At 42.1% G+C, this 15,517-nt stretch overlaps 1 long non-coding RNA gene across 1 annotated transcript; it reads right to left on the bottom strand.

Annotated features, from left to right (window-relative positions):
* Positions 1-13,949: 13,949 nt before the first annotated feature.
* LOC123732671 (uncharacterized) lies at positions 13,950-15,025 on the bottom strand. The gene is made up of 3 exons (XR_006763344.1): positions 14,971-15,025; positions 14,356-14,472; positions 13,950-14,014 (listed from the first exon to the last, which is right to left on the bottom strand). It is a non-coding gene; the product is annotated as an uncharacterized lncRNA (long non-coding RNA).
* Positions 15,026-15,517: the final 492 nt, after the last annotated feature.

The following is a 15,517-nucleotide window of genomic DNA, read 5'->3' as shown; positions in this document are numbered from 1 at the left end:
AGTGGGCTTGGCTTTAACGAAGCGTTTGACCTTTTTCTTCGCAACTTTTGTATCAGAGTCTACAGACAAAGCCCGGGGGCTTGTTTCTTGATCAAGCGGGCCCTGGATAGGGTCTTGAATGAGAGCGGGAGAAATTTGAACTTTAAAGTCCTTGTTATGGGTGTTAATTTCTGCGGACCTGGTGTCCGGTAATTCCCCGTCTAGTCCTTGTGACTTATCTTTTACCCTTTTCTCAAATTGTTCTCGCTTAAGTTCTTCCCGTAGTGGGACTTCTGGAGAACATTGGTCTACGTTTTGGTCGTCCTTCAACCCTTTGTTACCCTTGTGCTCTGACACTTTTTGTGGGTTGGGTGCAGGAACGTAGCGAACGGGTCGTTTGTAGCGGTAGTCATGTTGATGGCTACGTACTTTACAGTTATTTCGACCGCGGGTTATTGGAATCATGGTTTCGAGGTAGAAACTGTTGTGGTGCGTCATCTCTCGACGCTCCAATACCTGATAATGCACCCTCTAACTGGAGTGAGTGCTCCTGGTCAAACTTCAAAACCGAGTGGTCAGGGCTCTTAGCGTTGTGAACTTTTGATGCCTCAAAAGCTGTGCTTGCAAGCTCTCTGAGTTGTAAGATAGGCAAGCCAATGTGGGCTGCAGGGCCCAAATAGGTAATGAAGGTGGGATACATGTTCGACAGAAACATTTGTTTGAATGGTAACAGCTCTTCCATTCCTGTTTCTGTGAGTAGGCCAAAGTAAGCTGAACGAAGCCTATGATAGAAAGCTTGTGGGTGTTCGTTCCGAGCTTGTTTGACGGTGTTAGCCAGTGAGCTATCGTGTTTGCGAGTCGCAGAACCACTGAATTCTAATATCAAAGCTGTGGCAAGTTTAGCGTAGTCATTTAGCACGTTTTGCTGTTTGCGCGAATGAACCTCGTCACGTGTCTATTCAACGTTCGCTTCAATAGGTAAACCCTGTCAGAACCCGTAGCATTCGGGTAGCCACCCAACGCGTCCTCTATGTCAGCTAGGAACGTCTCAGTATCGTTTGGCTGACCTGGAACGGGGTCAAAGGTGGGGAAATTCTTGACGAGTTTGTCAAGGTATTCCGCGCCAAGCGGGCGGAGAGGGTTGGCTTCATCCTGTGGAGAAATTGGGGCCGACAGGCCAAGAGGAGAAGCCAAGCTTTGGCTTTGTTGGCCAAGAGTCTCCATATTACTCAGTGCCGAATGGCCAAGAGGAGAAGACTGAGGGACACATGATGGAGGCAATGTCTGAAACCTATCGTCTTCACTCCTTTGAGTACCGGACTCCGGTTGCTTGGATGGGTAGTCATGCTGTAGAGCGTGACCATTCTGGACTTCCTCCAGATGGTACCTAAGGATGGTCTTCTGCTGCATTGCAGAGTCCACTTGAGCGCTTAGAGTACCAATTTTGGACACGTGAGCGTCACACCTGCTCCTTTCGGTCTCAAACTTATCTGTCATGGTTTGCAGATAGAGGTCTCGAGTACGGAGCGAGAGATTCAGTGATGAGATTTCCTTTGCTTGCTTAGAAATCAATATTTCCATCCTCATCACCTGAGTTCTCTCATCATTCATTTGGTCAGCGACTTCAATAAGTTCTGCTGATTTGTCATCCAACTTAGTCATTGTGTTCATCAACTGATCGTCTTTGGTCTGCAGAATTTGGAGTAGAACATTGTTACCTTGAGTAACGTTCAACAAAACTGCCTGCATGTTATCAAATTGCGCGTTCCTGTTTGTAGATAACTCGACAGATTTATCTAGTTTGGCGTGGACTACATCGCATTTAGTTTTGGCTAAATCGAGTTGTTCCTGCAGATGACGATTTTGTTGGAGAGTTTTTGCTCGTTCATCGTCATAAGTTTTTGCAATTACTTTTAATTGTTCCGATTTCAAACGCAGTTCCTCGACTAGCAGAATGTTTTCATTTCCTGCTTTTGTCAATAGTTGCTCAGTTCTCTCCACCTGTGCCCTCATGTTAGCCATGTCTTGCACGTGCTTCAGCTGTGCACTGTGGTTTTGGACCGATGCCAACCTTTGATGGCGATACATAAGTGCTAAAGTGGAGAGAACAGTCACAAAGCCTGTATTTGATGGTTGATTTTGGAGAGCGTTCGCAATTTCGGCTGTTGTTTTTCTAATGGCATAATTAGGGTTGGTATCACTGCTGAGGTCAGAGATCAATCCTTTTATGGGTGGAGGTTCACTAATTAGCGGAGGAGTGGTGACCACCTCCTTTGGTAGCTTGCACATTATTAGAAAAATTTAGAGGAAAAATGTTCCTATTTTTTTTTTATGTTTGGGTTTGGAATTCATTGGAAGCTGCAAAGACAAGTTTAATCTATTTATAGATGTTGACGAACCATCAGTACTGTACCAGTAATGTGGAAGTTGGACGTGAATGAATTTGCAAAAGCAAATTGAATGAATTAATCAATGCCAATGATTAATCCTACCTGGGTAGGCTATCTGGGTATTAAACTTGAATTAACCTGAGAGGTTGCTTCATCCAGGTTAATATGGGAAGTTTAAAAGTGTCTCATTTGATTGCAAGAACATTAAGGTATGTTCAACAATTTAACTTATTAAATTGAATGAGATGATAATCCATACAATCTCCATTGATTGGATATCATAAGTGTAAACAGTAGATCAAATGTTGGGAACACTCCCCACTATGGTACACTTCTTCCTTGGGCCGAAGCCACATGGGATTCCCGCTGGGCGGGACTTCTGTCAGTACTGGATTACTGAATGGGTTTTGCAAAACCAAATTTTACTGATAAATCAAACCTGTATAGGCTATTTGGGATTTAAACTTTAATTAACCTGAGAGGTTTATTCATCTAGGTTAATGTGGAAAAAAAAAGATTACAATGTCTCATTTAGAAAACTCATCAATTTGGATATTATTTAAACTTGAGAATGTAAATCTGGCAATTTCACTTATTAGTTCAATTGAATAAGACATCGATATCCGTCTGGATATCACGAGTAACGACTTGAGTGTCACCTGACTAATTCTACTTGAAGCAAAGTACTGGTGACTCTTCAAAGGTCCCCTGCTGGCACACGCTGAAATCCAACTCAAGTCGGATGAATTACCATGTGGCACAAACAAAATGGCTGTTTTCCATTTTGTTAGCTTAGCATCTCGAGCAAGCTAATGCTACTTGATGCCTGAACAATGCTCAACATAGGATTCCCTTGGCAAGGGAGAGGTTTTACTTATAACGTATTATGTTCAAACCCTTTTCGGCGATATTTGACGATGTTTTAACCGGAACTCGCGGGAAACAACGAACTGCACCGTGGTCTACTCGCATCGAAACGCGAGAGACAGAGAGATACTTATCGCTGGTCAAGCTAATCTCTCCTAAATTTCAATCGGCTGGCTCTTTGTCCTCGCCGAGAAATTAATAATGACCTAGCCAACACGCCGTCTGAAACGCGAGAGGCAGAAATACTTAGCGTTTGGCCAAACGCGCTATTTCTCAGATAGCTTTATCAGTCCTCCTACAGAACTGTATAGCTTATGCTACCCACTGACTAAGTCAGAGCACAACACGGAGGCGATTCTCCAGAGCACACACGCACCAATAATTCCGATCTACAATTCCCATAATGTATATAATCAACTTGGTATATTATGTAATCTGCTTTTCAATTTTATATATGCTGAATCAAAATAAAAGCTTCATCCTATTTTAGATTCCTCGCCGGGGCTCCAATGTTATCGAAATTACCCAAACGTGCGGCCTAGTTTTAGAGTCCACACAGGGGCGCCAAAAATGTCTGTTCAGACACTTTTCGGATCATTGAACAATGTTAAATTCTTAGGAAGCAGAGTATACTCTGCTAACAAGTGGAGAAGGCACTGTAAAATTGGGTTTAATTATTTATTTACTAAATACCTAACTAATCACACAGAATTACAAATACACAGAATACAATGGTGTCATACAGAAAACGTCCTGGTGGACGGAACCTGTATGAAAGCTAGTTACACAAAGGAAAGGGGGTTGGGCTTGAATGAAAGAGCGGGAAGATTTAGGAACACAGAAACAGCAGCTATGCTATCGTAAATACATTATCTTATGCATTCTAAATTACCGCCCATTTGGAAAAGGAAAATGCAATAAATATTTACTCTGAGCTGCGCTTCGGTAGATTGGTCGTAGATGCTGGCCGGGTTGGCCAACAGACCTTCCGTACTCGGAAGAATGTCTCTGGTGGTAAATTGGATACGTGGTGGTATCTTCGTCTGGTTGTTAGACTGGATCCGTCGTCCGTCCTTTCCTAGCCCACGTAAGCAGCGGCCGCTGCTAACTCAACGGCTAGGAAGTAGCACTTCTGTAGTGAATAAGCTCAAAGTTCATACCATTCGCCACCAAAGCTCACGCCGAGGTTGGCTTAGTTCTGTTCTTGACATGTGTGTCCTTCTAACGTAGAGGCTGCAGACCTCCCGTACTGGAACAACCTGGTTATCTTTTCGTCAAAGGATTATATAGTGGGGAGGGGAGGGAGGTGTTTCATCGTTTATAACCCCTGTCTCTTCACAGGGTTGGGTTACTGATCGAGCAGGGCACTTTCCTTATGAAAACCCAAATCTCTCATTCGGAAGCTAAAATTACATTTCATCTCCTAACAAACATTTTCAATATCAAACATTTCAATTGCATAACAATTCCATGTGACTCTGATAACTAGAGGGTGTATACTTTCTCAGATACAGTTTATGTCGTCCTGTCATCAGTCATAATGTCTCAGATGACAACCGAACTGACATACATACTCATTACGTTCCCAAGCATATTTCCAACTGGTTTTATTAACAGGACAGCAGTCCTTCAGTAGGGTCAGTAAGAGAGGGGAAGGAGGAAAGGTATTTATGGGGGGGGTCATAAACCTTACCCACAGGCCAATGTCATGACAATACCCATAAATGACTGGGAGTTTATATATGGAGTGTGGGACTCTCTTTATTTTGATAGTTTATAACTCTTATGTATGTGCCATCTTTTTGTGTTTTTCAGGCAGCCTGGGAAAGAACTGAAAAAACTCACTAAAGAGTCAAGACAGAGACACCAGAAAGACCCAAGAAGACTTGGACGCAGCATCAGAGGACAGAGGGATGTTCAGAACTCACTCAGTCTGGTCAGTTGGTGAGGGTAGACTTGGAGGCTGCTTACCTGACATGGAGGAAGTCCCCCTCCTCTCCCCTACCTTCCCTATACCCCCTCCTCTCCCCTACCTTCCCTATACCCCCTCCTCTCCCCTACCTTCCCTATACCCCCCTCCTCTCCCCTACCTTCCCTATACCCCCTCCTCTCCCCTACCTTCCCTATACCCCCTCCTCTCCCCTACCTTCCCTATACCCCCCTCCTCTCCCCTACCTTCCCTATACCCACCTCCTCTCCCCTACCTTCCCTATACCCCCTCCTCTCCCCCTACCTTCCCTATACCCCTCCTCTCCCTACCTTCCCTATGCCCCCCTCCTCTCCCCTACCTTCCCTATACCCCCTCCTCTCCCCTACCTTCCCTATACCCCACTCCTCTCCCCTACCTTCCCTATACCCCCCCCCATTATGTTGGACCATGTTTATTTGTTTGAATCTTGTCTTTGTTTGTGATCAGGTTAGAAGATAATGACTCCTCAACCCAAGAGGCCCTGGAGCAGCTGTGATCAGGTTAGAAGAGAATGACTCCTCAACCCATGCGGCCCTGGAGCAGCTGCGATCAGGTTAGAAGAGAATCACTCCTCAACCCAAGAGGCCCTGGAGCAGCTGTGATCAGGTTAGAAGAGAATTACTCCCCAACCCAAGAGGCCCTGGAGCAGCTGTGATCAGGTTAGAAGAGAATGACTCCTCAACCCAAGAGGCCCTGGAGCAGCTGTGATCAGATTAGAAGAGAATGACTCCTCAACCCAAGAGGTCCTGGAGCAGCTGTGATCAGGTTAGAAGAGAATGACTCCTCAACCCAAGAGGCCTTGAAGCAGCTGTGATCAGGTTAGAAGAGAATGACTCCTCAACCCAAGAGGCCCTGGAGCAGCTGTGATCAGGTTAGAAGAGAATGACTCCTCAACCCAAGAGGTCCTGGAGCAGCTGTGATCAGGTTAGAAGAGAATGACTCCTCAACCTAAGAGGCCCTGGAGCAGCTGTGAGAGAGCAGCAGTGTGGAAACATTTGGGGAAATTTAAAGAAAGTTTCCTGGTAAAGAGGATTGTCTGTTACGTAAAGGGTCAGAGCCACTGAGTGGACAAAATATTAAGGATACCTTCCTAATATTGAGTTACGCCTGGTCAGTTTGTCATGGAAAGAAAAGTGTCCTTAATGTTTTGTGTAAATTACATAATATTTATACATTTATGGATTGTTTTATGTTGCCTATTGTTTTCTATTTATTCAACCTGCCATCTACCCACCTGGGGACTGAGGGTTATGAGAGAACCCCCACATCACTATCTTCTATTTATTCAACCTGCCATCTACCCACCTGGGGACTGAGGGTTATGAGAGAACCCCCACATCACTAGCTTCTCTTTATTCAACCTGCCATCTACCCACCTGGGGACTGAGGGTTATGAGAGAACCCCCACATCACTAGCTTGCATGTTCTGCAGCCTTGTAAAGATGAGGGGATGACTGGGAGGCAGGTTGGCATTTATTGTCATTATTCTTGTTCTGGAGGCAAGTTGGCATTTATTGTCATGAATCTTGCCCTGCAGGCAGGTTGGAATTTATTGTCATGAATCTTGCCCTGGAGGCAGTTCAGCAAAGTATTCCCTAGCTGGCACAGGCACAAAGTAATACAGTCCGATTTTAATCCTAATCTCAACCCTAACCACACTGCTAATCCTTCCCTTAAATTAAGACCATAAAACAACATTATTTTCCACAGCCAATTCTGACTTTGCAGCTGACATATCTAGAGGAAATCGCACAGTTCTGCCTCCAGGTCAAGATTCATGACAAACGTCAACATGAGACAAGGAGAAGCAATGTAAAAATCAATAACAAAATTGTTTTCACAATTAACATGCTTTTTCTTGTTTCAAGTATGTTTTATTATGAAAAGTACAATATAACCATGTATACTTGTACAACTATGGAGCGTATGTCCACATATAATTGTACAATTTGTTTTTCCAACATAAAAGACAAGAAATGATCACATTGGTATTTTAACGGTGTTATTGTAAGAGTTTAAATGTTTAAACAGAGGATACATCTAAAACAGGATAAAACAAGTGCAGTATGTTGTGAGAATGTTACTTTAACGTCGACTCATAACGTCACACTATAACTTCATGGGAGTCTTGTGAAAAGACTGCATGTTGTTTTGGGTGGATTGAGTGACGTCTTCATCAACATTTTGCAGAATATTCCGGTAATATTTTCACCTCTTGTCGGCTGCAGACATTCATAAGGAGTTCCAGTAGTTTATTTGCCATTTGCAGGTATTAAAAGTAATACATACATTGTAATTCCTTGTTGGATCTCTCTCACATACAGGACAGTACGTACCAGAGGAGGCTGCTGAGGGGAGGACGGCTCATAATAATGTCTGGAACAGAGTGAATGAAATGGAACACATGGAAACCACGTGTTTGATACCATTCCACTTATTCCACTCAAGCCATTACAAGCCTGTCCTCCCTAAATAAGGTCCCACCAACCTCCTGTGGTACAAACACAAACAGTAAAATATATCATGAAATCACACTGTGTGTGTGCGTGTGTCAGAGTGTGTGTCGTTTGTGTGTGTGAATGTGTGTGTGTGTGTGTGTGTGTGTGTGTGTCCAGTGTGTGTGTGTATGTGTGTGTCCAGTGTGTGTGTGTGTGTGTCCAGTGTGTGTGTGTGTGTGTCCAGTGTGTGTGTGTGTGTGTGTGTGTGTGTGTCCAGTGTGTGTGTGTGTTCGATGTGTGTGTGTGTGTGTTCGATGTGTGTGTGTGTGTGTTCGATGTGTGTGTGTCCAGTGTGTGTGTGTGTGTCCAGTGTGTGTGTGTGTGTGTGTCCAGTGTGTGTGTGTGTGTGTGTGTGTGTGTGTGTTTGTGTGTGTGTCCAGTGTGTGTGTGTGTCAGTGTGTGTGTGTCCAGTGTGTGTGTGTGTGTGTGTGTCAGTGTGTGTGTGTGTGTGTGTGTGTGTGTGTGTGTGTGTGTGTGTGTGTGTGTGTGTGTGTGTGTGTGTGTGTGTGTCCAGTTATTATTTCAGGGACACTGAAGAGCCAACATAATGAACCCTAAATCCTGGATAGAGGGGCTCAGTGAATGTGGAGGTGAATGTGATCAGGTGGGTCAGTGTGTCAGAGGAGGCTCTATAGAAGGACAGAGTGCCGGTTGACCAGTCCAGATACACTCCTACTCTGTGGGAGCTGGAGGAGGGGACGTCTATGGTAGTGGGATGATTATTATGCCTGGCAGAGTATCTGTTGTCAGAGCAGAACAGACACCAGGACTTGTCATTGAATCCAAGATAACAGTCATCACCACTTCCTCTCCTGCTGATTCCTTTATATGTCACTCCTATACCAGCCGCTCTCCCACTCCACTCTACCTCCCAGTAACAGCGCCCAGTCAGACCCTCTCTACACAGCACCTGTTTAAGGTCCTCAAATCTCTCTGGGTGATCAGGATACGGCTGCTCCTCTCTCCTACATGTCACCTTTCTGTTCTCCTCAGACAGAGAGAGGCGTCTGTTTACTGTGTTTAGGTCCAGTGTGAGATCACAGACATCTGATGGATGAAACCAGACACAATATTAGAAATCATCATCATTCACATTAGAATGTTAACTCACTTTTCACTAATTCATTTAATGTAGATGTTTCTAGGTATCAAAAGGAGAAGTTAAGGTAACTTGAGACTTGTTGAGTGATCATATGTTATACTGTATGGTAATATAAAACACACTTAATTACATTAATTACACACACACACACACACACACACACACACACACACACACACACACACTGTCATATCAACTCTTTGTAAACGTTGGTGTCCCTGATTTGTGCTTCTGTAGAACTACAGCTGATATTCAATATGACCAAGTCAGTAATGATGGTGGTCTTTGACTTAACTTGAATTAAGACTTATTCTTAGTCATATTCTTCACAGCAGTCAACACTCACATTTTCTAAGTCCAGGTTTCATTCTGTTCTCTCCACCATGTTCCACACTGTAGCGGTAAGCAGAAAAACAGACAGTCATTGAGGGATACACCTGAACTCACACACACACACACACACACACACACACACACCTTTGTCCAAGTGGTGGTAAGAATGTTTGTCTTAACTAGCCTGAAAAGTCCAACATGTCTGATATGAACATTGACATAAATCCTCTACATACTTGAGTTTCTCCAGTCTGCAGTGTGGATCCTCCAGTCCAGCAGAGAGCAGTCTGACTCCTGAGTCTCCTGGGTGATTGTAGCTCAGGTCCAGCTCTCTCAGGTGTGAGGGGTTTGACCTCAGAGCTGAGGCCAGAGAAGCACAGCCTTCCTCTGTGACTAGACAGCCTGACAGCCTGCAAAGAGTCAAATCATATTAAAACCACACTGCTATTCTTTGGTGGTGAAAATAGTAGCAGTATATTTTTTCAACATATGAAACCTTCCATATCTATTCTTAAATTAATGTATCATATTCTAAATTACAAATGATCAAAGTATTGCCTGCAGATAGAAACATGTATAGTACAAATATTTGAGTAGACTGACCAGACCAGTTTAAAAGCAGTATCAGTCAAAAGACAGACAGTGAGGTATCAGATATAGATTGTATTGAGTATACAGTCCACACCATATCTATTTTGACAGTGAAGATAACATTTTAAATGTGGGTCACCTTTTATATGAGGATATTTTCATACATATCTGTTTCACCATTTAGAAAAATGAAAGCACTTTATGTGTCTAGTCCACCCATTTGAAGAACTCATAAGTATTCTGACCAATTCATTTATAGTGTATTAAAATAGTCAAAAGATTAGTGTTTGGTTGTAAACTAGTTGGTTGATTTTGCAGTTTGTTTTGCCCAATAATAAAATGTTGGATGATGACTGGATTAATCTTCTGTCTAAGTGAGTAGATAACATGTTTCTAAACACTAAACTACATGAATCCTGATGATAACATGATTGATACAAATCATGAATGAATCATGAATAATAATGAGTGAGAAAGTTAGAGGCTACAACAAAACATGCTAACCTCTCACCATTACCAATAACAGAGGCTACAACAAAACATGCTAACCTCTCACCATTACCAATAACAGAGGCTACAACAAAACATGCTAACCTCTCACCATTACCAATAACAGAGGCTACAACAAAACATGCTAACCTCTCACCATTACCAATAACAGAGGCTACAACAAAACATGCTAACCTCTCACCATTACCAATAACAGAGGCTACAACAAAACATGCTAACCTCTCACCATTACCAATAACAGAGGCTACAACAAAACATGCTAACCTCTCACCATTACCAATAACAGAGGCTACAACAAAACATGCTAACCTCTCACCATTACCAATAACAGAGGCTACAACAAAACATGCTAACCTCTCACCATTACTAATAACAGAGGCTCATTCCTCATTATTCACAATTCATTCCTGATTATTCATATTAATAGTAGCATCCACATGAATGTAGAGGTGTTCAGAAACATTCACTGTCCAAACACATATGGTGTGGACTATACTGTGTGCCTGGTGAACACATGTGGATCTGGTGAACAGTTATCACTTGTTGACCAACTACAGGAATACTGACCTCAGAGTCTCCAGTTTACAGTGGGGATTCCCCAGTCCAGCAGAGAGCAGCTCCACTCCTTTGACTTCAGAGCTGAGACCAGAGAAGCACAGCCTTCCTCTGTGACTAGACAGCCTGACAGCCTGCAAAGAGATCATCATGACTTCACAAACACACTGTTTATTTAACACCAGTAGTGTAGAAGGACAACGGTAGATGCATTTGGTTCATATTCCCAAACAACATATAGATTCATCTTCCATCAATGCATTTATTCAATATGTTTTTCAATATACATATTATAATACATCTTTTTCACTAAACATAATATTTCTTCCTGATGAATACTTCTTATATGTCATTTTATTTACTCACAGAGCAGCTCTGGAGGCTTTGACCACTGGCAGCAGCCTCAGAAGAGTTTCCTCTGATCTGGAGAATTTCTTCAGGTCAAACACATCCAGCTCCTTTTCTGAAGTCAGCAACACAAAGACCAGAGCTGACCACTGTGCAGGTGACAGGTTGGGTTCTGAGAGACTTCCTGATCTCAGGTAGCTTTGGATCTCCTCCACTAGAGAATGGTCATTCAGTTCATTCAGACAGTGGAACAGATTGATGCTCCTCTCTGGAGAGGGATTCTCCCTGATCTTCTCTTTAATGTACTTTACTGTCTCTTCATTGCTCTGTGAGCTGCTTCTTGTCTTTGTCAGTAGACCTCGTAAGTGCTTCTGATTGGACTCCAGTGAGAGTCCCAGAAGGAAGCGGAGGAACAGGTCCAGGTTTCCTGTGTCACTTTGTAAGGCTTTATCCACAGCACTCTTGTAGACAGTAACTTCAGACTTGTCTCTGTACAGCAAAGAAAATATACTGGACTTTTTTTGCAGTTTGTCCACGAGATTCTCATTGTTGTTGATGAATGAGAGGAACACATACACAGCAGCCAGAAACTCCTGAATGCTCAGATGCACGAAGCAGTACACCTTGTCCTGGTACAGTACACATTCCTCTTTAAAGAGCTGTGTACACAATCCTGAGTACACTGAGGCTTCACTGACATCAATACCAGCCTCTTTCAGGTCTTCTTCATAGAAAATCAGATTGCCATTCACTAGCTGTTGAAAAGCCAGTTTTCCCAGTGACAGAATGCTCTCTTTATTCCAGTGTGGACCTGTCTCTTCTTTCCCAAGATACTTTTCATTCTTCTGTTTGGTATGAAACACCACTAGGTGTGTGTACATCTCAGTCAGAGTCTTGGGCATCTCTTCTGTCTTATGTTTCAACATGTGTTCAAGGACTGTTGCAGAAATCCAACAGAAGACTGGAATGTGGCACATGATGTGGAGGCTCCTTGATGTCTTTATGTGTGAGATGATTCTGCTGGCCAGGTCCTCATCACTGAATCTCTTCCTGAAGTACTCCTCCTTCTGTGGGTCATTGAACCCTCGTACCTCTGTCACCTGGTCAATACACTCTGAAGGGATCTTATTGGCTGCTGCAGGTCGGGTAGTTATCCAGAGGAGAGCAGAGGGAAGCAGATTTCCCTTGATGAGATTTGTCAGCAGAACATCCACTGAGGTTGACTCTGTGACGTCACAACAGATCTTGTTCTTCTGGAAGTCTAGGGGCAGTCGGCACTCATCCAGACCATCAAAGATGAACACAACTTTGTACTTGTTGTAGTTGGAGATTCTTGATTGTTTGGTTTCCATTGAGAAGTGATAGAGAAGTTCAATCAAAGTGTTTTTGTTCCCTTTCATCAAATTCAGCTCCCGAAAAGGGAATGAAAACACAAATTGAACATCCTGATTTGCTTTTCCTTCAGCCCAGTCCAGAATGAACTTCTGCACAGAGACTGTTTTTCCAATGCCAGCGACTCCCTTTGTCAGCACAGTTCTGATTAGTTTGTCTTGTCCAGTTAAGGGTTTGAAGATGTCGTTACATTTGATTGCAGTCTCTGGTCTTGCTTGTTTCCTGGTTGTTGTCTCAATCTGTCTCAGCTCATGTTCATTATTGACCTGTCCTGTTCCACACTCTGTGATGTAGAGCTCTGTGTAGATCTTATTGAGAAGTGTTGGGTTTCCTTGTTTAGCGATCCCCTCAAATACACATTGAAACTTCTTCTTTAGATTAGATTTGAGTTCACGTTGGCAAATCACAGCAAGCTCATCTGAATGAAGAAATAGCACAGAGGATATTAATATTACGTCTGTTTTAATGCCTACAGTATTGTAGGACTGTTATAACATTTTAAATTATAATCATTTATTCTCTTAAACCAGAAGATAATCGGCCTATACTATAATATAATATAATATATAATGTTATAATATAGGAAAGTTATATTAGGAAAAATATAACTTTGTATTCTGAATATTTTCCTTGGTGCCCCGATCTCCTAGTTAATTACAGTTAAAAGATTAATCAGTTTAATCGCGTGATAATAATTACAGGGAGTTATGTTGATAAACATGTCTTCAAGTTAATGGTGCCCAAAGACACGACAGTATACATGTGTAAATGTTTTCATAATGCATTACAGACTGGTGTGACTGATTATATTATTATTGGTATTATTGGTGGTATTATTAATGTTGTCTCTCTCTCTCTCTGTCTCTCTCTCTAAATTAATCAACACAACACATCCGTGCTGCTACTTGATGAGGTCACTAGGTGTTGTGTTAAGGCTGCTACAATATCACTGAGTTACACAGCTACTTTAGCTGTACTTTAGCTACAGCTTTTAAATGTTATAAAACTGCATTCAACATGAGGCAGACAGATCTTACATTTCTCCAGTGTGTCAGCAAGCTCCTTCTGGTTCATTTTCCTCAGGACGTGCAGTGTGATCTTCAGAGCCCCCTCTCTGGCACTGCTCTCCTGCTTCTCATCTTCAGCATCCACCACTTCCTTATCCAGCTTCTGACTCTCAAAGCCTTCTGGGAGTTCTGGACTAAGAATCCTCTTGAACATCTTCAGCTCGTTCTTCACAAATGTCATCATTTTCTCTTCAAGCAACTAAAATAAATAAAGTAAATAAGTTAATCAAGAGAAGAAATGCTTTCTCATTAACACATTAATGAATGATTGACAGATCAACTTTACTTGAGATAAACAAAAACAAATGTACATAACAGGACCACATACACTGAATATAGAGTCCAGGTCTGTTTGATGACTCTGGGAAGACTGACCACTGAGAATCTCTGACTCTGATCTCTCCTGTTGGTTTCTGTGGACAAAACATGAGATTACATCTCCTCATCCAGGGAGTACACACACACACACACACACACACACACACACACACACACACACACACACACACACACACACACACACACACACACACACACACACACACACACACACACACACACACACACACACACACACACACACAGGGAGGGAATATTGTGTTTGTTTAATATTGTTTTAGGACTATGAAAATGGACAAAAGTATTAGCCTATGGATTATGAAAACAACCAAAAGAAATGTGAAAATGGGAGAGGAGAAATGACTAGAGACAGTGTTGTTTAACTCACTGACCATGACCCATGAGTTCTTCTTACCTTTGTTCAGTAGAAAAGTCTCCCTCTCTAAACAGTATAGGTAGACCCATAGACTTGTCACTCTTCATGGACACACAGCTGGGAACAGGGGAGGCTGGTCTCTCCTGCTTGATTGGTCTTCAACACAACAGAGACAAACATTACATCTCTCTTCTACTCTGAGCTCAGATGGGGAAACAAGTGTTTCATTCCAAAACGCTAAATATCCATTTTCAGAAATGTTGCGAAATGTAATTTTATTCTTTAAAGAAATTATTAAACCACTACAAGGCTTTATAAAGGCTTTTAACGTTTGTAATTTCCACTTCAAAATGTCAGACTTTATTTGATGGAAAAAAATGGATCAACCACTATAAAAAATGTCCCTCAATTTACAATCCACACGAACAAACACATTTGCTGCTGTTTTCCTGCTGTGAGAAACTGGGTCAAATTAAGAGATGGCATCTGTAAGTGCATTCATCTAAAGATATCTAGGTGAGACAACCACATATCCCAGTCAAATATACAGGATACCAACATTCCATTCCTGTTAAACAATGGATATACAGCATTTAGCAACAAAACACATTTTCACACACACATCTAAAATCTAGAACAAAATAGTCAGCTCACCTCTTAGCTTTGGTATCATGTCCCCCAGAGACACTCATTTTAGAGGCAGGGCCCCCTCCTCTCTCTCCCCAGAGACACTCATTTTAGAGGCAGGGTCCCCCTCCTCTCTCTCCCCAGAGAGACTCATTTTAGAGGCAGGACCCCCTCCTCTCTCTCCCCAGAGAGACTCATTTTAGAGGCAGGGCCCCCTCCTTTCTCTCCCCAGAGACACTCATTTTAGAGCAGTGACCCCTAAACAGAGATCCAACATGTTGGTTGTGGTTAACACAGTGACAACTAATTATTGAATGTAAATTGTTCTCATTTATTCATTCTCTTAGAAATAAAACATTTCCTAACAGACACATCCAAACAGTCAGGTGATTTAATGCATCACGTGAACATGTAATCCTGACTGATATTTGCCACCTCATCTCCATGTTTAGTGTCAATAATAATAATAATAATAATAATAACAATAATAATAATAATAATAATAATAACAATAATAATAATAATAATAATAATAATAATAATAATAATAATAATAATAACAATAATAACAATA

Source organism: Salmo salar, unplaced genomic scaffold (assembly GCF_905237065.1).
Source record: "Salmo salar unplaced genomic scaffold, Ssal_v3.1, whole genome shotgun sequence".
Classification (NCBI taxonomy): Eukaryota; Metazoa; Chordata; class Actinopteri; order Salmoniformes; family Salmonidae; genus Salmo; species Salmo salar.
Note: the sequence above shows the minus strand (reverse complement) of the source record. Positions and strands in the feature narration are given on the sequence as shown.